General features: G+C 44.7%; 1 pseudogene; it reads right to left on the bottom strand.

Annotated features, from left to right (window-relative positions):
• Positions 1-11,166: 11,166 nt before the first annotated feature.
• LOC148774357 (mitochondrial import receptor subunit TOM5 homolog pseudogene) lies at positions 11,167-12,353 on the bottom strand (annotated as a pseudogene).
• Between the last annotated feature and the right edge of the window lie 13,908 nt (positions 12,354-26,261).

The raw sequence follows: 26,261 nt of genomic DNA, 5'->3' as shown, positions 1-26,261 counted from the left end.
AGAGAATGAGATGGCTGGATGGCATCACTGACCCGATGGACATGAGTTTGAGTGAACTCTGGGAGTTGGTGATGGACAGGGAGGCCTGGCGTGCTGTGATTCATGGGGTCGCAAAGAGTCGGACACGACTGAGCGACTGAACTGAACTGAACTGAACTGAAGCTCACTGGACAGGATGTGGGTCTCATTTCACCATCATTTTTACTGTTTGGGGGCATGTCTCAGGCTTCTGTTGCGTGGTTTTGTTGCTAAGCAAGTCTGCTTGACTTTGTGCTTAAGCAAACCTGCTTTCTTCTTATTATTATTTTTTTAATATTTATTTGGCCCCACTGCGTCTTAGTTTTGGCATGTGAGATCTTAGTTCCCCGATTAGGGATGGAACCTGCGCCCCCTGCATGGGGTTCCCTGTGCAGTCCGATGGGCCTGCCGACCACCAGGGAAGTCTCAAACCTGCTTTCTTGAATGATCGTTGACTTACAGTGGTCTTCCATACTTTTTTTCTCTACTTACAATCCCCCAGTGGGATGAAGGGCTCCCCTGGTGACTCAGACGGTAAAGAATTTGCCTGCAATGCGGGAGATCTGGGTTGGTAAGATCCCCTGGAGGAGGGCATGGCAATCCACTCCAGTGTTCTTGCCTGGAGAATCCCCATGGACAAAGGAGCCTGGCGGGCTACAGTTCATGGGGTCACAAAGAGTCAGACAAGACTGAGTGTCTAAGCACACACATACACACAGTGGGAAGACATATTTAATCACCTCCTTTGTCCCTTTACTCTGCCTCTACCAACTAGGCTAAATGCTTTATATGCAATTCTCTGCAGCTGCCTCCTCTCCTGAGAAACTGAGGCCCAGAGATGGGTAGGCTTTGCATGAGGTGTAAGTCATTTGCTTGGGGGTCACACAAGAAGGGGTTTAAGCCTCCTCTCCCCAGGTCCCCTCCACTGGAAGCCTGGGAAAGGCACCACAGCGCTGCCATGGGGACAGTGTGAGATCTGCGCCTGTAGCAGCCATGAAATTAAAAAAAGACACTTACTTGCTCCTTGAAAGAAAAGCTATGACAAATCTAGAGAACATATTAAAAAGCAGACATCACTTCACCAACAAAGATCCATATAGTCAAAACTATGGTTTTTTTCAGTATGGAGAGATGTGGAGATGGGAGATGTGGACCATAAAGAAGGCTGAGTGCCAAAGAATTGATGCTTTTGAACTGTGGTGCTGGAGAAGACTCTTGAGAGTCCCTTGGACAGCAAGGCGATCAAACCAGTCAATCCTAAAGGAAATCAACCAAGAATATTCATTGGAAGGACCGATGCTGAAGCTAAAGCTACAATATTTGGCCACCTGAAGTGAAGAGCCGACTCACGGGAAAAGACCCTAATGCTGGGGAAAAATGAAGGTAGGAGGAGAAGGGGACGACAGAGGATAAGATGGTTGGATGGCATCACTGACTCAATGGACATGAGTTTGAGCAAACTCAGGGAAGCCTGGTGTGCTTCAGTCCATGGGGTCACAAAGAGTCAGACTCGACTTAGCGACTGAACAACACCGCCACCCAGTAAACACTCAGTTCAGTTCAGTTCAATCGCTCAGTCGTGTCCGACTCTCCGCGACCCCATGAATCACAGCATACCAAGCCTCCCTGTCCATCACCAACTCCCAGAGTTCACTCAAACTCATGTCCACAGAGTCGGTGATGCCATCCAGCCATCTCATTCTTGGTCGTCCCCTTCTCCTCCCGCCCCCAACCTTTCCCAGCATCAGAGTCTTTTCCAGTGAGTCAACTCGTCGCATGAGGTGGCCGAAGTATTGCAGTTTCAGCTTCAGCATCAGTCCCTCCAATGAACACCCAGGATCGATCTCCCTTAGAATGGACTGGTTGGATCTCCTTGCGGTACAAGGGACTCTCAAGAGTCTTCTCCAACACCACAGTTCAAAAGCATCAGTTCTTCGGCGATCAGCTTTCTTCACGGTCCAACTCTCATATCCATACATGACCACGGGAAAAACCATAGCCTTGACTAGACGAACCTTTGTTGGAAAAGTAATGTCTCTGCTTTTTAATATATTATCAAGGTTGGTCATAACTTTCCTTCCAAGGAGTAAGCGTCTGTTAATTTCATGGCTGCAATCAGCATCTGCAGTGATTTTGGAGCCCCAAAAAATAAAGTCTGACACTGTTTCCACTGTTTTTCCATCTATTTCCCATGAAATGATGGGACCAGATGCCATGATCTTTGTTTTCTGAATGTTGAGCTTCAAGCCAACCTTTTCACTCTCCTCTTTCACTTTCATCAAGAGGCTTTTGAGTTCCTCTTCACTTTCTGCCATAAGGGTGGTGTCATCTGCATATCTGAGGTTATTGATATTTCTCCCAGCAATCTTGATTCCAGCCTGTGCTTCTTCCAGCCCAGCGTTCCTCATGATGTACTCTGCACTACCTCTCATTATTTGTACCCTTCCACCTTTCAAAGCATTTTCTTATACAGGTTGTAAAATTGTTGTGTTATTGATAATGTTTTTAGTATAGATCCACACACAGTCCTTTATCTGAAAGACCTAGGACTAGATAGTATGGATTCTAGATTTTTTTTTTTAATTTAGAAGTCAGTGGGTTGGGAAGACCCCCTGGAGTAGGCAAAGGCTACCCACTCTAGTATTCTGGCCTGGAGAATTCCATGGACTATATAGTCCATGGAATCCCAAAGAGCTGGACACGACTGAGTGACTTTCACTTTTAGAATGTATGTGAGGCATATATAGCATTCTGTAGTATTCCCAGAAGGGTCAGGGCAGCCGTCCATGATCACGTGATAATTCTACTTCAAAGCGTGTATAGAGAGAAGTACACTCTTAGTGGAATAGTTATAAATATGTGATGTCAGTTCTGTCAGGTCTTATTGCTTGAAGACTTTGAGGCCTAATTTATGAAGAAAGTTTGCGGGTAAGAGACTGTAGCAATGGTTTTTAGGTGTGTTTTTTTTTTTTAATTGATACCATTGTTAAGCAGCTGCTTTGCAGACTTCAGATTATGTAGGTTTACAGGCACTAGACAATTTATTTAAACAGATAATGCTGGTTTATTACAGATAGAATGGCAAAAAAGCAAAGGGTATCCCCCCAAAGTAATTGGATTATCAGAGGGTGTTAAACCTTTTGGTAAAAGGCTGTTGGAGAATAGTCCAGAATTATTACTCATCAGATGACTTATTCATTAGAGAGGGGGAGAAATATACCTACCAAGTGAGGAATGGTGGGTTTTGGCAGACAGACTCTTAACCAAATGATCAAATGATATCCTCAGGAGTGGGACAGCATGACCTCAAGGGTCTCTTGATGCAATACTATAGGAAGTATACAGCATTGCCTAAGCAGAATTCTAGTTTAAAAAATTTAAATATCTATTTATTTTTTTAAAATAATTTTATTTATTTATTTATGGCTATGCAGGGTCTTCCTTGCTGCACGGGCTACTCTCATTGCCGTGGCTTCTCTTGTTGCAGAGCACTGAGCTCTAGGGTGCACAGGCTTCACTAGTCATGGCTCATGGGCTCTAGAGCACAGATTCAGTAGTTGTGGCACATGGGCCTAGTTACTCTGTGGCCTGTGGGATCTTCCTGGACTGGTGATTGAACCCGTGTCTCCTGTAGTGGCAGCCAGATTCTTTACCACTGAGTCACCAGGGAAGCCCTAAATCTACATTTAATAATGTGAAAGCAATCAGTATTGGACATAATATAACTGGCCCCTGCCAAAAAATAACTGTCTAGAACTTTTCAAAAAAGTCAACATGAAAAACTAAAAAAGAGACTAAAGAGACGAGAATCAGAGTCAGTTTGTGCACCTTGGTTGGGGCTTGAACTGGTGATTTCCTTTGGGTTCTGTCTTGCTAGGGGCTGGTTTTCTTTTCCTGTCTGATGATGTAGCTTGTTTCTTGCCATTCTCAACAGGGGCACAAGGCTGCTGTCTGTAGGTGATGGGCTGTGCTTTCTGTTATAAATGGTGACTGTTTTCCTGCCAGGCCATGGCATGAATGCGGGCTTTGTGTCTGGGTGTGGGACTTGCCGCCGGGCTGGCCTCCCGCGTGGGTGGTAAGAGACCAGGAGTCCCACTTCCAGCTGCCTTCCCCTCCCCCGCAAGTGCCAGAACAGGACGGGCTTTTTCCAGAAGCCACCACCTAGCCTAGTGACTGCCTCAGGCTGGCAGAGAGCTGGATCTCTTTAGGGAACCACCCTTCACTTCTTGTTTTCCTGCCCATGAATGCTGGGTGGCTTGTGCCCTGGGGAAGGCGGGAGGACAGGGTGCAGGAAGCTTGGGGAAACTATCATCTGAGCCTGCCTTGAATGTATTTTCTCATTCCTGCCCACGCACTACAGCCCGGGTCCTGTCCGGCTCACTCTTTCCTGCAGTCCTATCTTGAATGCACTGACCTCTTTACTCTGATTCATGTCCCCAAGCCTCTACCTTGTTTATCTTACCAGAAATGTATGGAATTTGGAATTTCTCACAAGTGGTGGCATCTGTGGTAGTGAAACCTGAGGGAAGGGGACAGGGCACAACCTTTAAAAGAATGACAGAGCCCGAGGACACGACATAAGCTGATTAGAACCAAATAGGTCCAAGATGGTGGGCAGGTTGATTTCCACTAGACCTTGAGCCTCAATATACGCTCAATTGTGACATATTTGCATATGCTAAGTGACACACCCACGTGTGCCTTGACAATTCCAACGCTGACCATCAAAGACCAAAAAGTGGGTAGTGGCCTAATCCCTGGAAATCTCCAAATTTCTTGACTTCCTACTTTTGCATTCCAGTCCCCTATGGTGAAAAGGACATCTTTTTTTGGTTGTTAGTTCTAGAAGGTCTTGTAGGTCTTCATATCAAGATATCTGTGCCCTAATTCTTGGAACCTGTGAATGTTGCCTTGGTGTTGTTCAGTTGCTAAGTCATGTCTGACTATTTGTGATCCCATGAACTGCAACACGCCAGGCTTCCCTGTCCTTCACTATCTCTTAGCATGAATCCTCAGATTCATGTTCATTGAGCCGGTGATGCTATCTAACCATCTCATCCTCTGTCGCCCCCTTCTCCTTTTGTCTTCAAGCTTTCCCAGCATCAGGGCCTTTTCCAATGAGTCGGCTCTTAGCATCAGGTGGCCAGAGTATTGGCCCACGCATACCTTTTGGTAACACTTCCAATCAATATTCAGGGTTGATTTCCTTTAGGATTTAATTGGCTTGATCTCCTTGCTGTCCAAGGAACTCTCAAGAGTCTTCTCCAGCACCATAGTTCAAAACCATCACTTTTTTGGTGCTCAGCCTCCTTTATGGTCCAACTCTCAACATCCATACATGACCACTGGAAAAACCATAGCTTTGACTAGACTGACTTTTGTTGGCAAAATTAATGTTGCCTAACACAGCAAAAAATATTATGTGGATGTGATTGGGTTAAGGATCTTGGGATGCTGAGACCAGCCTGAATACAATCTCAGTATTCCTGATAGAAAGGAGACAGGAGGACTCAGTCAGAGGGAGGGCAATGTGACAATAGAAGCAGAGATGCTAGTGATGGGCTTTGAAGGTGGAGGAAGGGGCCACAAGCCAACTGGAAGCTGAAAAAGGCAAGGACATAGCCTCCCACTCAGAATCTTCTAAAGCAAACACCCCTGAGCCCCCTTGACTGTCGACCTAACTGATTTTGGACTTCTAACTTCTGCTGTGTTAAGCCATTGAGTTTATGGTAATTTGTTACAGCAGCAAAAGGAGACAAATCCAGTCTCCTTCCCCATCCCTGTGCATTGCCAGCTGATTTCCTTTTTTGTTCTATTACTTTGTGGACATGGGAGTGTATCATACCCTCTAAGGTGCTAAGAGGGTGGGCTTTGGGTCAGACATTATTTCCTGGTGACAACAGTGATTACTGAGTGACCCAAGGCAGCTCACTCTGTTGTCTCACTGTGCTGTCAGTTTCCTTGTGGTGTGAGGGTCAAATTCCAGTTTCTTTCTTTTTTATTTTTTGGACTGTGTCATGCAGCAGAGTCTTAAGTCCTCAACCAGGGATCGAACCTGTGCCTCTTGTAGTGAAAGTGTGGAGTCTTAACCACTGGGCCATCAGGGAAGTCTTGCCTCCATTTTCGTTACTTTTTTAAAAAAATTATTTTTTAAATGGAAGAAAATTGCTTGTGATGGTTTCTGCCATAGTATAATACAAATCCCCTTCCTCTTGAGCTTCCCTCCCCTCCCCCAACCTGGCTCTAGATTGCCTCCATTTTCTATCAGGCCTGTGTATGTTTTGTTTTGTTTTCAGTGTTTTAAAGTGTTCTCATTGAATAGGATAATTATCCTATCAGTTCAGTTCAGTTCAGTCGCTCAGTCATGTCCGACTTTCCGCGACCCCATGAATCACAGCACGCCAGGCCTCCCTGTCCATCACCAACTCCCGGAGTTCACTCAAACTCATGTCCACAGAGTCAGTGATGCCATCCAGCCATCTCATTCTCGGTTGTCCCCTTCTCCTCCCGCCCCCAACCTTTCCCAGCATCAGAGTCTTTTCCAGTGAGTCAACTCGTCGCATGAGGTGGCCAAAGGATTGGAGTTTCAGCTTTAGCATCAGTCCCTCCAATGAACACCCAGGATTGATATTCTTTAGAATGGACTGGTTGGATCTCCTTGCAGTCCAAGGGACTCTCAAGAGTCTTCTCCAACACCACAGTTCAAAAACATCAATTCTTCGGCGATCAGCTTTCTTCACAGTCCAACTCTCACATCCATACATGACCATGGGAAAAACCATAGCCTTGACTAGACGGACCTTGGTTGGCAAAGTAATGTCTCTGCTTTTTAATATACTATCTAGATTGGTCATAACTTTCCTTCCAAGGAGTAAGCGTCTATTAATTTCATGGCTGCAATCAGCATCCGCAGTGATTTTAGAGCCCAAAAAAATAAAGTCTGACACTGTTTCCACTGTTTCCCCGTCTATTTCCCAATGAAGTGATGGGACCAGAGGCCATGATCTTTGTTTTCTGAATGTTGAGCTTCAAGCCAACATTTTCACTCTCCTCTTTCACTTTCATCAAGAGGCTTTTTAGTTCCTCCTCACTCTCTGCCATAAGGGTGGTGTCATCTGCATATCTGAGGTTAATGATATTTCTCCCGGCAATCTTGATTCCAGCTTGTGCTTCTTCCAGCCCAGCGTTCCTCATGATGTACTCTGCATATAAGTTAAATAAGCAGGGTGACAATATAGAACCTTGACGTACTCCTTTTCCTATGTGGAACCAGTCTGTTGTTCCATGTCCAGTTCTAACTGTAGCTTCCTGACCTGCATACAGTTTTCTCAAGAGGCAGGTCAGGTGGTCTGGTATTCTTTATTTTGAATAGGATAATATATTTACATGGTATAAGAATTAAAAAATATAAAAATGTTTCCAGCCCTAATCTCTCTTCTACCATTGCCTTCAGCCATCCCAGTTATCCACTTGATTCAGACATGTTCTTGCAGAGATTTTTCTATACATGGACAAGGAATTGCACACACACACAAACACACACTCACATACTCTCTCTCATCAGATGAACAATAACATACCATATGCTCCCTGTTTGACACTTTGCTTTTATCATGTAATATATATTTTAACAATCCTTTTCTAATATGGTTTATTACAGGATTTTGAATATAGTTCCCTGTGCTATCACAATAGGACCTTGTTATCTAGCCGTTCTATATATAGTTTGCATCTGCTAGTCCCAAACTCCCAGTTTATCCCTTCTCCCCACCTCCTCTCATTTAGTATATTTTTTATTATCTTTCCATATAGTTACATACAGATGACTGTTCCAATGTGTATTCTTCTTTCCTGTTGGAAGTATGATTTATTTGCCCAGTGGGAAGAGTCAGGGTTACTGACTCAGAGTTGCCAAGCTTTTGGGTGGAGGTGGAGCCAGTTTGGAGCTAGCCAACGATTCAGGATCAGTGATGAGATGGAGGAGCACCCATCACGGCAGCCCACCAATGTGGTTGTTCCTCAGAAACTGTCCACAGGATCAGCTCTGAACACTAAGAAAGGCTTTATTTATGACCCCAGTGGGCATGACCCCTGCCGCCTCCCATCACATATATTCTGAACATCTCATATTGTACAGGCTGACACTTTTTGTTCTGAGCAGGACCTGTTTCTTTTTAAAATGTTTATTTGACTGCATTGGGTGTTGGTGGTGGCATGAGGGATCTTCGATCTTCTTGCAGCATGGGGGATCTTTAGTTTTGGCATGCAAACTCTTAGTTGCTGCATGTAGGATCTAGTTTCCTGATTAGGGATCAAACCCGGCCTCCCTGCTCTGGGAATGCGGAGTCTCAGCCACTGGACCACCAGGGAAGTCCCTGAGCAGGATCTGTTTCTACCCAGTTAAATCCAAAGTCAGTATGGTTTAATAAAACTCCAGCTATTCTTTTTTAACTGAGGTAAAAAATATATAACAGAAAATTTGCCAATTTAGCCCCTAAGTGTATGCTGCTGCAGCACTGGTTGCCTTCATAATATCTTGCAAACATCACCTTTCTCTATTTCCCAAATATTTCATCACTTCAAACAGAAACTCCGTATCCATTAAGCAATAATTCCGATTCCTTCCTCCCCTCAGCCCCTGGTAACATCTAATTTACTTTCTCTATGAATTGCCAATTCTAGATATTTCATATTAGTGGAATCATATGATATTTTTCTCTTTTGTGTCTGGCTTACTTCACTTTGCAATATGTTTCCAAGGTTCACCCATGTGGTGGCACACATCTGAGCCTCATTCCTTTTGATGGCTGAATAGTATTCCTCTGTGTGGATGTACTGTATTTTGTTTATCCCTTCGTCAGAGTTGTTTGGTTTGTGCCTGCCCTTTGGCTACTGTAAAGCTGCTATGAACATTCACTTTCAGGTCTCTGCTTGAGTTCCTGTTTCCAATTCTTTATGGGTATATACCTAGGAGAGGAATCATGCATGTGATTATGATAATTCTATGTTTCACTTTTTGATAACCAACTGGACAGTTTCTCACAGCATCTGCACCATTTTGCATTCCCACTAGCAACGTATGAGGGTTCCAATTTCACCACATCCTTGCCAGCACTTATTCTCCATTTTTACCATTATTATGGCCATCCTAGTAGTCCTACAGTGTTATACAAACTCAGATTTTATTTTTTCTGCCACACTGCATGGCAGGAATGTGGGATTTCAGTTACCCAACCAGGGATCAAACCCATTCCCCCTGCATTAGGAGCAGGGAATCTTAACCACTGGACTGCCAGGGAAGTCCCTAACCCCAGTTTTTATCCTCATCAACCATCAAGACCTGAAACAACAAGCTGCTACATGTTTTCTAGTTTGGTGTCTTATCAAATGTTTTCAATCTTTTCCTAAGACATGACAAATGGTAACTCGCCCAGTCTTACTTTGCATTTCTCTTCTGGTGAGGGAGTGGATCTTCTTTTCTTCTGTTTAAGAATTGCTTGTGTTTCTTTTCCATGATTTTTCTGTTCATCAACCTTTGCTCACTTTCCTGCGGTTGCTGGTTATATACTGTGTTTTAAAAATGAAGTATTGGCCGCAAACACTGAGAGCTGCAGGGGTGACGTCACATAAATATCATTTTCCAGCTTCTTTTGGAAGTGCCCCGGCCCGCACACTCACATGGCAGGGAGTGACTGGAAGAGAGGCTGCTCTGTAGGCTACACCATCCCCCACCCGCATTCTGATATGCCCGGGCCCATCACCTGTCACATTACCTGCCTGGCCCTGCGGACATTTGTGGGGATAATCCTTTCAAAGCACTCAGTCCAGAGGCTGGCCCTGCAGAAAATTCAAAACAGTTAGATAGAAAAGAAATTTCAAAAACAGAGCTGGCCAGTCTCATCTTAAGTGATTGATGGTGGTTAAGGCACCAGTTAATAAACTGGAAGCACATCTGCTCAGTAATGGTGTGCAGAGTTGGAGGGCAGAGAGTTCCAGTGCAAACACATTCAGAGCGAGGAAAACCTTCTGAACAAAAAGGCAAGTTGCAAATGATGGGGTTCAGGACACGCAGCCCTCAAATGTGGCACACTGGCATTCTGATTATTTTAAGCTGAGGGAGTTTGAAAACGGCAGAAGTAGGACAATCACTCTGACCTCCTCCTTTCTCTGCCCTTCTTCCCTGAAATAGGTCATAAAATCGTCATGTGAGAGGTGTTTCCATCCCAACCCCCATTCCCCCACCCCTATCCCCAACCCCTCACCCCGACCTGGAGGAAAAGAGCCTGGCATTTGTGAAGACAAAGGGAGAAAAACAAAAGTCCTAATAGACCTGCTGTGAGTTTTAATTGCTCAGTCCCACTTGCATAATCTAGGAGAATCTCCCCTTCTCAGGACCCTGTAGGGACTTTCCTGATGATTCAGTGCCTAAGACTGTAAGCTCTCAATGCTGGGGGGCCCAACTTTTATCCCTGGTCAGGGAAATAGGTCCAATATGCCACAAATAAGAGTTCGCCTGCCACAACCAAGACCCAGTGCAGCCAAATAAATAAAAAAATTTTAAAACCATGTAAAGTCTCTTTTGCAATATAAGGGAGTATTTACATGTTCCAGGGGTGAGGACCTAGGTCATTTGGGGGCCAAATTCAACCTACCACAAACCATGGTTCTTTTATTTATTTAACTTTATTAAATAATTTTTTTCACAGGCATAATTCTCTTACAATTAATACTTGCTGCAAAAGGGACTTGAACATCATCTACAATTACACCACCATTTAAGGGGCTTCCCTGGTGGCTCAGACAGTAAAGTATCTGTCTGCAATTCAGGAGACCCAAGTTTGATCCCTGGGTTGGGAAGATCCCCTGGAGAAGGAAATGGCAGCCCACTCCAGTATTCTTGCCTGGAAAATCCCATGGACAGCAGAGCCTGGTAGGCTAACGTCCATGGGGTCGCAGAGTCGGACACGACTGAGTGACTTCACTTTCACTTTTCAGAGGCTGAATATCACATGCATGACAGTGTACTCAGATCACAAAAAATCTTTTCATACTTTTCAAATAGTCTTTTCTTTCAGCTATAAAGGTCAGTTACCTGAGCCAAACTTGTTCTTAATAAGTAGAATTTTTATGTCCATTCAAAGAGTCTCTTACATCATTCTGGGCCTATTCATTTGCAGACAGGAATAGAAACTATGATCAGGTTTTTCACATCATGCATTGCCATATGATGCCTGCTCTTCTTAGGCTGTCCGATTTCTCTAAGATAAAAGGAGTGACTCTCGGCAGGGCCACGTGGATGAGGAAGTTCCGTGTGGAGGAGATCACATCCTTGCTCATCTTCTCTGCAGGGTCCAGCTTCGGATTCAGGCTCTTGATGCAAAACACTGTGGCTTGGCTTCACCCATGGTTCTATTTTCTTCTTTTTTGACTGTGCCTCAGTGCATGTGGGATCTTAGTTCCCTGACCAAGGATCAAACCCATGCATCCTGCAGTGAAAGTGCAGAGTACCAACCACGGTTCTTTTTATTTCAAGAGTCATCATCATCTGGACTTCCCTGATGGCTTAGCAGTGAGGACTCCACCTGCCAATGTAGGAGACATGGGTTTGATCCCTGGGTTGGGGAGATCTCCTAGAGAAGGAAATAGCAACCCTCTCCAGTATTCTTGCCTAGGAAAATCCCCTGGACAGAGAGGCCTGGTGGGCTACAGTCCATGGGGTCAGAAAAAGTTAGACGCGACTTAGCGACTAAGCAACAAGAAGTCATCATCCTAATAGATATTACACAATAATGTTCTGTAGTAATGACTCTTACGTGCCAGGTGCTGGGCTAAGTGCTTTAGGTATGTTATCTCATCTAATCCTTCCAGCAACCCTCGGAGGCAGCTACCACTGCTGTCCTGAAGATGCAGGCAAAGACACCAGAGGGAAGGGATGAGAAGAGCTCTGACCCTGGAGCCCACCACTGTCATCCTGGGCTGATCCACCTGAGAGCATGAGAACCCAGATGCCCCCTTCCCTGGACAGAGGTTTCCTGAGGCTTCGTACACTGAATTTTGTACCTTGTTCTTCATGTGTTGGCCCCTTCACAAACTCCCCCTGCCAGTATTTTATGAAGCTGGCCCACTCAGCAGGAGAAGCCCTGCTGAATCAGAGATCTAAGGACTTCGGGGTTACCTGTTGGTGCCAGGTGCACGATGGGGAATCTCTGAAAGCCTCAGGCTCAGGTACGCCTACACAAGTCAGACTTACTGGGAATCACTGCATGTGATTTTCTCTAAGTCAGTGTTTGCCAAGTATCCAGTGTCTGTAATTGGAATCACCTTTGAAGATCCATGCTTAGGGAGAAAGACATCTCATAGTTTTTGTCAAGCTGGTCAGCTGAGCCACCAGGAGACCATGGGTTGCCAGAGGATTGCTGGTGCAGGAGAAGAGATTTTGAAAAGAAATGTATGAATATAGCCTTCGCAAGCAATACTTCCCTGGGGCAAAGAAACCGAAGAGTAGCACTTACATGATTGATGACACATGTGCTGCTAGTGGGTTGCCTTATGACTTATATGAAAAAAAATGTATTTATTAACAATTGTAATGTTTTGGGGAAAACATTGAAAACTCATACAAAGCATGCCAAACTATAAGGTCTTCATTATCTTTGATGAAAATGAGGCTAATGAGAGAGATTGTTGATTAAAAGATGAGGTGGGGGTTGGGAAAAGCTGAGATTTATCTGTCAAACAGAGATCCAAGTTAGAAGTTTATTTTTCTCTTCCTCTTTCTCTCCAGATTGATAAAACAACTCTGCCCCATGAAGTTATTCGGGATCTTGGTTCCTCCTAGGTGCTGGTCTTGTCTTTGTGGTCAGATGGCTCATCACGACTACCATACAGCACAAGACCATGCCTGGCTGCATGGGAGGATGGGAAATGTAGGTTTTCTATTTGCAGGATCTTATGCCCAATAAGATACTACTACTATTGTATTAGTTAGCTACTGCTGTGTAACAAATCACTCCCCTACAACACTTATGCATGCATGCTAAGTTGCTTCAGTCGTGTCTGACTCTTTGCAACCCTATGGACAGTAACCCACCAGTCTCCTCTGTCCACGGGATTCTCCAGGCAAGAAGATTGGAGTGGGTTGCCAAGCCCTCCTCCAGGGGATCTTCCCAACCCAGGATTTGAAGCTGAGTCTGTTTCCTGCACTGGCAGACGGGTTCTTTACCACTAGTGCCATCTGTGAAGACCCCTAAACACTTAGTGATTTAAAACAATGAACACTTTTTATCTTATGTTTTCTAAGGTCAGGAATCAGTCCCTCTGCATCAGAGTCTCTTCCAAAACTACAAATAAGGTGTTGGCCAAAGCTGCAGTCATTTCAAAGCAACAGGGGAAAGACACTTTTCCAAGCTTTCCAGCGTGCTTATTGGCAAGTCCCAGGTCCTCACTGGTTATCTGTCAATGACATCAATTCCTTGCCATCCGGGCCTCTCTGCAGGGTGGCTCAGAGTATGACTTCCCTCTGAGCAAGAGAGCAAATGAGAGAGACTTCACTGGTGGTCTGGTGACTAAAAATCTCCTTGCCAGTGCAGGAGACACGGGTTCGATCCCTAGTCTGTAAGGATCACTCATGCCATGGAACAACTAAGCCCGTGTGCTGCAATTACTGAGCTCACACAACTACTGAGGTCTGGAAACCTAGAACCCATGCTCTGCAACAAGAGAAACTGCCATGAGAAGCTAGGACACTGTAACTAGAGAGTAGCCTCTGCTCTCTGCAAGCAGAGAAAGACTGCATGAGCAGCAGTGAAGAACCAAAAATAAAAATTAATTAATTTAAAAAAAAAAGAAAGCAAGCAAGTGAGAGAGGCAAAGAGGGCAAGCAAGAGAGAAATCACAGCCCTTTTGTAGCCTGGTCTCAGAAGTGACATCTCACTACTTTGGCCATTTCCTGTTTGTTCGAGGTGAGCCCCTTAAATCCAGTGCGTACGCCCAGAGGTGGGGACTGTGCAGAGGATAAACACGCAGAGTTGGGGATCCCTGGAGGTCATCTCAGAGGCTCCTGTGGACCAAAGGGAGGTGGATTGGGGGACAAAGTAGCTGTGTCTTGCACCATTTCTCTAAGTGAAAATTAGTAACTTACACCAGTGAGGGGCTGTGTAGAAGGAAATGGCAACCCATTCCCAGTATTCTTGCCCGGGAAATCCCATGGACAGAAGAGCCTGGTGGGCTACAGTCTATGGGGTCACAGAGTCAGACATGATTGAGCAATTAAATCAACAACAAAAGACTACTCCACACTGTGGGAGAGGGCGAGGGTGGGATAATTTGGGAGAATGGATTGAAACATGTATATTATCATATGTGAAACGAATCTGATGTGGTTGGGGGCTCCCCACCTTAACACTCTGTGCATTTAAGAGGCCGTTCCTTCCGGAAGTGTAAAATTAGCCTGGGATAGAACCTGCACGCTGAATTTACTAATTAAGAAATGAGAAACCAGAACTGTAAAGGTGGCATAGAAATACAAGAAACTATTCTTAAGTAATCTTTTAAAACTTTGAACAGAGTTACAGATTTTGCCATTTATTATAAATTGGTATATGTAATTTAATCAGAACCATGAGAACGTTGGTATTGTGTGAATTCTGAGGCACTTTCAACATGTTGTAGGAGTGATGTGGACTTTCTTGAGTTTTACACATTCATAAGTGAGTGGTCTGTATCTCGTGCCTTTGTTGGTTTTCTGTGAGCTGTAGTTTCTGGGAAATGAGCAGCTCTCATTCCTGTAACTCTTGTAATCCAGTCATTCGTGTGCCTCCTTCATGAGGATTCAGTGCGGCTGTGGTGCTGTTATCCCTCTGATAGGAGCTCTAACTCAGTGTAAAGCCCCAAAGATCTGTTATTTATTTTTATTTTATAATGTACTATATTTTATTTACAGTGTTGTGTTTGTTTCAGGTGTCTAGCAAAGTGATACAGTCATATATATATATATATATGAATTAACAAAAGCAGTTCCCGTCTTTTGATGGGGAGCTCGTGGTTTACAATATAAATGGCATTATTTTGAGAGAGGGATAACTTAGGTATGGTATTAGGTTTTTTTTCTTTTTGCAGCTTGAGGCAGTTGTAAAATAACTTAATGAAGCTTTTTGCAACTGTGTATTCTACAGTATTTTTTCATTTGGTGAAATTTTAACTGTTAATGTTTTTGACATTGTGCTTTGTACCATTTATTAAATAAAAATTATTTAAATTGAAAAAAAATAAAAATAAATAAATCAACAACAACCAGTGAGGTGGGGTGGCTTCTTACCAACAGAGGACAGAGGGTCCAGAAATGTTCTGGTGTCACGGGGAAGACGTTTGTGGATGGAAAAGATGAATTACTTCATGTTTTAAGTTAATCTTCAATACATTAAAGCTACCAATTAAAAATATTGTCTGCTTTAGCTTCAACTTTTACTTCCAAATATTATTCTATTTATAAATGCAGTAAACTTTATTTTTTTAAACAACTTTTTATTTATTTAAAAAACTTTTTGGAGTATAGTTGATTTACAATGTTGTGTTAGTTCCAGGTATACAGCAAAGTGAATCAGTTATACATATACCTATATCCACTCTTGTTTGAGATTCTTTTCCCACATAGGTATTTACAGTATTGATTAGAGGTCCCTGTGCTCTACAGTAGGTCCTTATTTAAATCCAATCATTTTAACAGGCACTTTCAGGGAGGTCTTTGATTAATGTTCAATCAAGTCCAGTTACAACAGCTTCACATCCTATTTAGAATTTTAGTTAATTAAATTTCCTTAAGTGCTCTGCTTTTGCACATTTTAACACATCTCAATTTTCTTTGACCACTCAATAGAAGCTTCTAAAAAGCACAACCTCCCCAGGTTCTTAACTCGTATAATGAATTACAAGCATATCAAGATCTTTTAAATATTCTAGTACCATTTACCCACTTTGAAAAATTCCCTTTCACGTTTCAGTGAAAAATTACAAGTCTAAAATAAAATGAATTACTCAATTATACATGTTACGTTGGAAGACTGACATTTACAGGACACATTTGTCCCATTTTTATGCCAAATTCTCTTAAACATTTCAAACATATTAAATACTGAATATCCAAGATGATTCTTAAACATAACATGAAGGTATTAATTCTGTGGGTTCCATTGGCTTTCTCTATGTAATTGTAATCCTTCTTACGACTGGGCGTTAAAAAACATTTTTAAGGAAAATTTTATTAGTGTGGTAAGATTGATTCGTAGCCAGAAATTTGGGGCTGGAACAAGAACAAGAGCTCTGACTTACCGGTTATGAAAAAAATCCACAGGGTCCTTTTTAAATAGTTACCAAAACAAAGCGGCTTCACAGGCTCCCAAGTTCTGGTCCCCTGGCTTGTGTCCCAGGTCGGGGTGTACCGTTCCCTCGCATGAGTACCAGTTCACAGCCAGTGAAATCAGAGGAAGTCTGCAAGGCTACCCAGGGTTGCTCACAGCTGGATTGGCGTCAGCTGGTCTGTCTACTGCCCAGCTGTCTATTCTGCATTCTTTCCTGAGCCTTGCTGTCAGGCCTGGCCAGAGTCCCTGGAGGGACTTAAATGATGTCCGGTGTGTTAATGGTATCACTCAGCATCCCTTTGCCTGGCTCCTCTCCTGGCCAGGCTGAAGTCAGGGTTGTGACGCAGAGATGAACAAGGATGTCTCAAGGTCCCCCAGGGATCGGGGATCAGGAATTTGGAGACTATCCCTGGGATAGATCAACTCTCTTGTCTATAGGAGGGGAATGTGGGGAGGGTGAAACTAGCCTGGAATTAACCAGCCTGAGTGTGGAGGGAGCAGCTGGGCTCAAATTCTTTTTTCTATGTTTTCTTTTTTCTCTGGCTATGCCACGTGGCTTGCAGACTCTTAACTCTGGGACCAGGGACCGAGTCTGGGCTATGGCCAGTGAAAATGCTGAGTCCTAACCACCAGACTGCCAAGGAATTCTCTGGGATCAAATTGGAGGGGATGCAAAGGGCCAACAGGGAGGAAGATCAGAGAGCCAGCTCTTGTGGGGAGTGATGGTGGAGGGGGACAATGGAAGGATGCTGGCCAAGCCACCTCTCAGCCCAGCCTTGCTCCTTCTACCCTCACTGAGCAGGGGTGAGGAGGTGGTTCTGTCAGCCCAGACATGAGCACCTACTGTGTGCAGAGTGCCTTCCTGGATCCTGCTGTCTCCAAGCTAGGTGAATCATCACCAAGAGGCAATCCTGCCCAGGACTACAGCCAGGTGGGGGCAGAGGTGGGGCTGATTCTGCATATATATTTGTTAAAGTTAATCATCTCTGCTGCTGCTGCTGCTAAGTCACTTCAGTCGTGTCCGACTCTGTGTGACCCCATAGATGGCCTCCCCCGTCCCTGGGATTCTCCAGACAAGAACACTGGAGTGGGTTGCCATGTTAATCATCTCAAGTGTGTTTAAATGGTTCTTCTTCAGTCGCTAAGTCGTGTCTGACCCTTTGTGACCCCATGAACTGTAGCAAGCCAGGCTTCTCTGTCCTTCACTATCCCCTAAAGTTTGCTCAGACTCATGTCCATTGAGTTGGTGATGCCATCCAACCATCTCATCCTCTGCCGTCCCCTTCTCCGCCTACCCTCAATCTTTTCCAGCATCAGGATCTTTTCTAATGAGTCGGCTCATCACATCAGGTGGCCAAAATATTGGAGCTTCAGCTTCAGCATTAGTTCTTCCAGTGAATATTCAGGGTTTATTGCCTTTAGAATTGACTGGTTTGATCTGCTTGCTGTCTAAAGAACTCTCAAGAGTCTTCTCCAGAACCACAGTTCGAAAACATCAATTTAAATGGTAATAAATAATTAAATGTATGTATTTATTACTATTATTAAAAATTTTATTGGAGTATAATTGCTTTACAAAATAATATTAGTTTCTTCTGTACTCTGCATGTGTTTTGAAGGGAAGAAATAGGATTTTCTGTTGGACTGGGTGGAGAGACAAGAGAGAGAGGAATCCAGAACGAGGCCAGGGTCTCTGATTTGAGTATCTGGTTAAATAAAAGGAACTTTTCCTGAGGATGGGCTGAGCAAAAGGTTTAGAGGGGCCTGATATTAATTTTTTCCAGGCATGTTTTGCGGACTTCAAGGCATAATATCCTTCCAAATGTTGTAACCACAATCTGAGTATGAAATACGTTTTCCATAGCAATCAGTACACAGAATTTCTTGCAGCTATTCACCCTTACTATATGCCAAGTCAGACATGACTTGGTGACCGAACAACAACAAATATGTCATGTGCTCTGGAAAAATCAATTTTTTATTGTATTCCATTTAAAAACAAAGTGCTAATTATGACTTGTCAATAAGTCATGGCCAGAAATTTGTAAACCACTATTCTGGGTTCTACCTCTTTGAAACTTGTTTTGTGCTTATTACTACCCTGGAGAAGTTGGGGAGCTTGGGCTGGGCTGACCATGGGGCAGTCAGAGATGGCTCAGGTGACTGGAGGGGGGAGATGCTGATGGCTGGGGAGACCATGGGGAGGTGGGACTCCTGAGGATCCCTCCAGGGATGGCTGTGCTGGGTTAGGGAAAACTTCAAGTCTGCTGACCCAACATGGAAAACTGGCAGGGACAGGCAAGGGTATGCGAGCATGGAGCAGGGGTGAATAGGCTGCTGGGTGGCCGCAGGCAGGCACCTCCCCACCCTTTCCCCTGCAGAGGATGGCCAGGATCCAAGGCACCGTGGAAGTGACACCTGGGGGAGAACAGCCCCTCCGATCCAGCTTCTGGGACTGCTCCGCTTCTTGCTGCCAGTGAATGCCTGCCCCTGCCCTCACCAGCCCCAGGGTGGGTCCAGTTACTTAATTATGTCCTCAAGGAGCCTAGCTGTCTCTTCTTCCCCTTCACCATCCTCAGTACTTTGGCTTTTATCCTTCAAGGTGGTGGCCTCAGTTGCAGGTGTTATAACTACACACGGAGGCAGGAAGGAATAGGAACGGAGGGCCTCCCCTGTGGAGAGCGGGGCCACGTGGCCACCTTCCTGCAGGAGCCAGCAGCCAACAAAGGGAAATATGTCTGCCTCCTGAGGCTGGCCCGTGGCTGCATCTAAAAAAATATCGTGCGGACTTTCCTGGTGGTCCAGTGGGCTAAGATCTTGCCCTCCCAATGCAGGGGACCAGGGTTTCATCCCTGGTTGGGGAACTAGATCCCGCAGGGCGCAACTAAGAGTTCTCATGCCCCAACTAAAGATCCTGCATACTGCTACGAAGATCGAAGATCCTCCGTGCCACAATTGAGACCAGGTGCAGCCAAAGAAATAAAAATAAGTATTTATAAAAATCGTATGTCTGGGCTTTCCTGGTGGTCCACTGGTGAAAAGAATCTGCCTTGCAATGCAGGGGACACCGGTTTGATCCCTGATCTATGAAAATCCCACGTGCAGAAAAATCCCAGTTAGCCGACGAGCAGCAACTAGTGAAACCTGCACACCCCAGAGCCCATGCTGCACAGCAAGAGAGGCCACTGCGATGAGAAGCCTGGGCACTGAGGCTAGAGAGTAGAGCCTACTCGCCGCGACTAGAGAGAGCGGAGCACAGCAACGAAGGGCCAGCGCAGCCGAAAATAAATAAGTAATAAATGCAAATTATATATATATATATATATAGTGTGGTTCTGTTAGCGAGGAAAGGGGACGGTTGGCAAGTAACAGGGCTGCCACATAAAAAAATCTGCATTTTTTAATAGCAGCCCAGTCATTGCTGAGCACTGGAGCGGGGCCTCAGAAGCACCCTGTGTGTCCCTTTGATTATGGGAGGTGGTGAGGGAGTCTTGAGAAGGAGCAGATGAGAGGACGGGGCTTGGCAGTCGGTATTCACAAACCTGGGTGGAATATTTTAGTATTTAAACAATCCGTTTGACTAACGGAGGTAGGTCATGTCTGACTGTATGTGACCCCATGAACTGTAGCCCACAAGGCTCCTCTGTCCATGGGATTCCCCAGGCAAGAATACTGGAGTGGGTGGCCATTCTCTTCTCCAGGGGATCTTTCCAACCCAGGGATCGAACTCGGGTCTCCTGCATTGCAGATGGATTCTTTAGCCACTGAGCTATAAGGGAAATCCCTGGGGATGCTCAAGAAAGCAGAACAGAGTCTTGCACGTAAGGAAACGGGCTCGGAGACAGGAACTAATTCAAGATGGCTGAGAGGCGTTAAAGTAGCTTCCAAGCACTAAGGGTGTGCCTCTAATTACATATAATAACAGCATAATGATACTAATTACAATCATCTGACAGCTGTCCCTCTATACCAGGCCTTATGCCAAGCATAACACACATGTTAACACACAGTTTAACACACAGGTGCATGCTGTTATCCGGGTAGATATGGTACACAGTGAAGATATACCAGGTAAATACTGTTATTGGCAATATTATGTAGAGGAGGAAGTTCTTAGAAGTTAAGTGATTCACCCAGGACAATGGTTCTCAACTGGGGTGACTTCGCCCTCCCAGGAGACATTTGGCAGTATTTGAAGATGCTTTTGGGCTTCCCAGATGGCACTAGTGGTAAAGAACCTGCCTGCCAATGCAGGAGACATGAGAGATGTGGGTTTGATCCCCTGGAAGAGGGCATGGCAACCCACTCCAATATTGTTGCCTGGAGAATCCCATGGACAGAGGAGCCTAGCGGGCTGGAGTCCATGGGGTTGAAAAGAGTTGGGCACAATTGAAGTGACAGCCTACATACATAGCAAAAATAATTATTTATGGAGATACTCAAACAGTTTAAATTTTAATCCTCCTGTTAGTGACAAAAACAAGGGAGTGTCGCACAAATTTTTATTTGGCTGCACTGGTCTTAATTGTGGTGCGTGGGTGTCTCTAGCTTTTGTGGCCCACGGGGTGGCATGTGGGATCTTAGTTCTGCTACAGGGATTGAATCCATGTCCTCTGCATTGGAAGGTGAATTCTTACCCACTGGACCACCAGGAAGTCCCCCTCCTCCCCTCTGCTGCCCCTCTACACCACCCCCACCACACACTTGTTTTTGCTGTTTTCCTTGATCCAGAAGGGTTCTTTAGTGTACATTACAAGCCTATGGTATCGTCAGGCGAGGGTATGCTCCTTGGTTCTGTATCGTCACAATAAAGATTTGGAGTGACGGACATTAAAGCCCTCGACGCGTCACAGCTCTGGGGTCTTGGACAGACCGTGTTATAGCTCTTAGACAATTCAGTGTTACAACTCTGTGTTACAGCTCTATTTCATTTAGAAAATAGCGGGAGAATCCATCCTCGAGGCGTGAGGGCATGCCAACCCAAAGACACGAAGAGAAGAGAGTGGGGGAGTGTGCCAGCGCGCGCAAGAGAGCAAGAGAGAGAAAGACGGCGCTTTGGCTCCTCTTTTTATATGTTTTTTCCTACCCCTGGGCCTGCCCTATGTAAACTGAGCTAGCCAGGAGTGCTGTTTGTTCTACCTGAGGTCCTCACTCCGGTCCTCAGACCTTCCTTTGACCTTCCTTTGTTCTCTTTTCACGGGCTTTTCCCTTCCTTGTCTTTTAGCCGCTGCCATTTTGGACTCCTGTTTCCTATTCTAACTGCTGCTGCTGCTGCTGCTAAGTCGCTTCAGTCATGTCCGACTCTGTGCGACCCCATAGACAGCAGCCCACCAGGCTCCCCTGTCCATGGGATTCTCCAGGCAAGAACACTGGAGTGGGTTGCCATTTCCTTCTCCAATGCATGAAAGTGTAAAGTGAAAGTGAAGTCGCTCAGTCGCGTCCGACTCTTCGTGACCCCATGGACTGCAGCCTACCAGGCTCCTCTGTCCATGGGACTTTCCAGGCCATGCCATTTTGGACTCCTGTTTCCTATTCTAACTACCTAACAGTATTTTATTGTTTTGTGTCCTTTCATGTGATTCATGGGGTCACAAAGAGTCGGACACGACTGAGCGACTGAACTGAACTGATGAGATGGTCAGGCCATTGAAGCCACAAGAGGAGACAGAGGAGAGGCTCAGGAAAAGCAAGTTTATTGCACTGACAGGTCCTAGAAACTGGAGGTGTGTCACACAGGGCCACTTGAGAAGGACACAGTGTGGTCAAGGGATAGGAGATAGGACCCAGGGAAAGGCTTAGATCATGACCTTTACTGGAGTTTCCTCAGGAAAGATGGGCTTCCCTGATGGCTCAGCAGGTAAAGAATCCGTCTGCAATGCAGGAGACACAAGAAACACAAGTTTGATCCCTGGGTTAGGAAGATCCTCTGGAGGAGGAAATGGCAACCCATACCAGTATTCTTGCCTGAAAAATCCCATGGAATCAGAGGAGCCTGGTGGGCTACCGTCCTTGGGGTTGCAGAGTCAAACACGAGACTGAGTGACTAAGAACACAGTAAAGGCAGGGCAGGGTAAACAGTTTGGAATGGGCCAGCAGCGTGATTGAAGCGGGCTTTGGACTCTTGATGTGCTTTCTAGTTGCTTGGCGCTGGCCGTGGGATGGTTAAGGCAGAGGAATACAGGCAGACCTTGGAGATTTTGTGTGTTCAATTCTAGACCACTGCAAACAAAGCGAATATCTCAATAAAGAAAGTCACACGAATTTTTTGGTTTCCCAGTGCAATGATACCATGGGGCTCCTGAGGCCTTTCTGTGTCCCTCATTTCTTTGATTACAGGAGACAGCCTTCATTCAGCCCCCATGACCTTCCCTGAGTTCCAGTGGGAAGATTCAATCAGTTGTTAATAAGCGAGGAAATGCAAGATCAGGAAGAAACAGTCAAGAGCAGCCTTGGGGCAAGGTCCTGTTTCTCCATCAAGGGATATACAGGCAACAATATCTTTGAGCTGTTTTGCAGATACTGAAATCCCCTCCAGGTGGGAGAAGTTAATGATTAATTTCTATGCTGCCCACAAGCATGTGGACCCCAGACCAGTTGGACATGAAGGTTGATGATGCTGACTCCTACTCACCTCAGCACCCACCCATCAGAAGAATGACCACCATCTGATCATGCCTTCTCTGAACAATTGCTGTAAAAACTCTCACTGAGTCTTCCCCAAGTTGGGACACATGGTTTTGAGGGCATTAGCCTGCTGTGGGCTTCCCTGGTGGCTCAGGTGGTAAAGAAGACACCAGCAATGCGGGAGACGTGGGTTCGATTCCTGGGTCGGGAAGATCCCCTGGAGGAGGGCATGGCAACCTACTCCAGTATTCTTGCCTGGAGAATCTCATGGACTGACGAGTCTGGTGGGCTACAGTTCATGGCGCCGCAAAGAGATGGATATGACCGAGTGACTAAGCACAGCAAAGCAATAAAACTATTCTCTTCTGTGTGTGCTGAGCCTAGTCGCTCAGTCATGTCCGACTCTTTGCGACCCCATGGACTGTAGCCTGCCAGGGTCCTCTGTCCATGGAGATTCTCCAGGCAAGAATACTGGAGTGGGTTGCCAGGCCCTCCTTCAGGAGATCTTCCTGACCCAGGGATGGAATGTGGGTCTCCTGCATTGCAAGTGGATTCTTTACTGTCTGAGCCACCAGGGAAGCCCCAACAGTTCTGAGGCCAACCATAAAAGGTCAAAAAGTGAGTGGTGGTCTAGTTCCTGGAAATCTCCACCCCTTCCCCCCAAATAATCTCCCACCCATCAGCCTATGAAATTACCCAGCCCATAAAATCTAACCACACCATATTTTGGGGCCTCTCCCCTTCTAAGATGACCCATGTTCTGTCTGTGGAATGTGTTTCTTTCTAAATAAATCTACTTCTTACCTATTACTTAGTTTCTGACTGAATTCTTTCTGCAATGAGATATCAAGGACCTGAGCTTCATTAACTCCTGAGACCAGGTATGATCTATTAAAGACCATAGATTCAATTGGGTTTTGGCTGGGTTCAAGTCTCACTTGCATTAGATATAAGCCAGAATGTCTTCCCTAGATGGAAATATGTTAAATTTCTTTCACTGGAACTCAGGGACAGTCTAGGAGGCTGAAGCCTGTTTCCTACAAAGAAGAAATGGGGGTCTTGGAAAGGCTTTTGTACCCAGGAGGATCCTACTCAGTTTCATTTCTCCCTTTTCTTTGACACCCCTCAATCTTGGGGGGAACAGCTATGGGACAAGAAAAGAAATCAAGTTTTGGATAGAGAGGTCAATCATAGACATGTTAGGGGAACTCGGTTTTACGGGGACTCAGATCAAACAGAGCAGCTCAGCTGTTTCAAACCATGAGCAACTCCGTGGCCACCAGGCACTGGAGTTTCCCCATTCCACCCACCTTCCTCCCTTTAACAGATAGAAAGGCCATACTGTAGGTAGCCAGGATCTTACTAGCAATGCCACCCCTGACACCACTGTGCATGTGTTTGTATGTTCCCAAGACTATCTCCATGGCTGCATATTTGCCAGAAGGACTTGGGGGTCTTAGCATACAGTTGGATTCACTCCTGAGACACACTCCTGTAGAAGAGGCCAAGCTATGTTAACCCTTTTCTGTTATTTCATCAGGCAGTTATTTAATCAATGTGACCTCGTGAGTCTAATGGTTGCAGAAAATACACACTAAAGGTGGTAATAGTGCATCCAGTTGTAAATGTGCTAAATATTTTGAGTGGAAAAATCCTCTTCGGTAACTACGACTTCTCTTTAAGTTTGAGATTGTGCCAAAAAAAAAAAAGAAGAATTTGGACGTCCCTGATGGTCCAGTGGTTAAGACTTCGCCTTCCAACGCAGAGGGTGCGGGTTTGATCCCTGGTCAGGGAACTAAGATCCCACATGCCTCGTGGCCAAAAACCCAAAACACAGAACAAAAACAATATTATAACAAATTCAGTAAAGACTTAAAAATGGTTTATATATATATATATATAAAACAAAAAAAATTTTAAGAATTTTTTGGCATTTTTTATTCTTTTTTTATATTTAAGTCTAATCTTTTTAAATTATTTTTTTAATATAAAACAAAACTGAGTTTTGGTGAAGTGGATGAACCTAGAACCTGTTATATAGAGTGAAGTACATTAGAAAGAGAAAAGCAAGTATTGTATAGTGATGCATATATATATATATATATATATATATATATATATATATATACCAACTGTATCTAGAAAAATAGTATTAATGAACCTATTTGCAGAGAAGGAATGGAGATGCAGATAGAACGGACCTGTGCACACAGTAGGGGAAGGAAAGAGTGGGACGAATGGAAAAAATAGCATTGACATTTATACACAACCATGTGTAACAGAGACAGCTGGTGAGAAGCTGCTGTAAAGCACAGGGAGCCCAGTCTGGTGTTCTGTGATGAACTAGAGGGCTGGGATTGGGGAGGAGAGGGAGGCTCAGAGGGAGGGCATGCATGTATAATTATGGCTGATTTGTATTGTTGTATGGTGGAAACCAACACAACATTGTAAAGCAATTTTCCTCTAATTAAAAAATAAATAAAATAAAATATGAAAATACACATTAAAAGCACAAAGAGAAGGTGTGGATTGAGGACTGGCCCTAAGCTGAAACTGTTTCTGGGTAACGGAAAGTGACACAGAAGTAACAACACTCTTCTCACTACGTTTTGATTGTATACAGAATTCTCCAAACAAAATTGTAAAACCCTGTCCACAAAGATGTCTTCTAAAAGTGGTTGCATCTGAAAGTGAAGGACAATTGCATTGGAGGATGCTTCATATTTGTCTGCAACATAGTATTCCTACGCACACATATAGAAAATGAGAAATTCAGATATGCAAAATGAGTAAGTACAGAAGTAACTTCTACCCACTGTTCACCACTGTGGTAAGCCTGTAATGCTTTGGTTCATATTCTTGATATGAATGGATATATCCAGAAGTGAAGTGAAGTGAAGTCACTCAGTCATGTCCGACTCTTTGCGACCCCTTGGACTGAAGCCTATTAGGCTCCTCCATCCATGGAATTTTCCAGGCAAGAATACTGGAGTCGGTTGCCATTTCCATATCCAGAAGGTAATCCATAATACAAATACCAGGTTATATATATATATATTTAAATAAGTATGTGTATAAGTTTAATTGAGGCTTCCCAGGTGGCACTAGTGGTAAAGAACCCACCTGCCAATGCAGGAGACCTAAGAGATGCTAGTTCAGTGCCTGGTTTGGGAAGATCCCCTGGAGGAGGGCATGGCAACCCACTCCAGTATTCTTGCCTGGAGAATCTCATGAAAAGAGGAGCCTGGTGGGCTACAGTTCATG

The sequence above is a fragment of the Moschus berezovskii genome, chromosome 22 (assembly GCF_049115385.1).
Source record: "Moschus berezovskii isolate FMDL1 chromosome 22, NW_MosBer_1.0, whole genome shotgun sequence".
Lineage (NCBI taxonomy): Eukaryota > Metazoa > Chordata > Mammalia > Artiodactyla > Moschidae > Moschus > Moschus berezovskii.
Note: the sequence above shows the minus strand (reverse complement) of the source record. Positions and strands in the feature narration are given on the sequence as shown.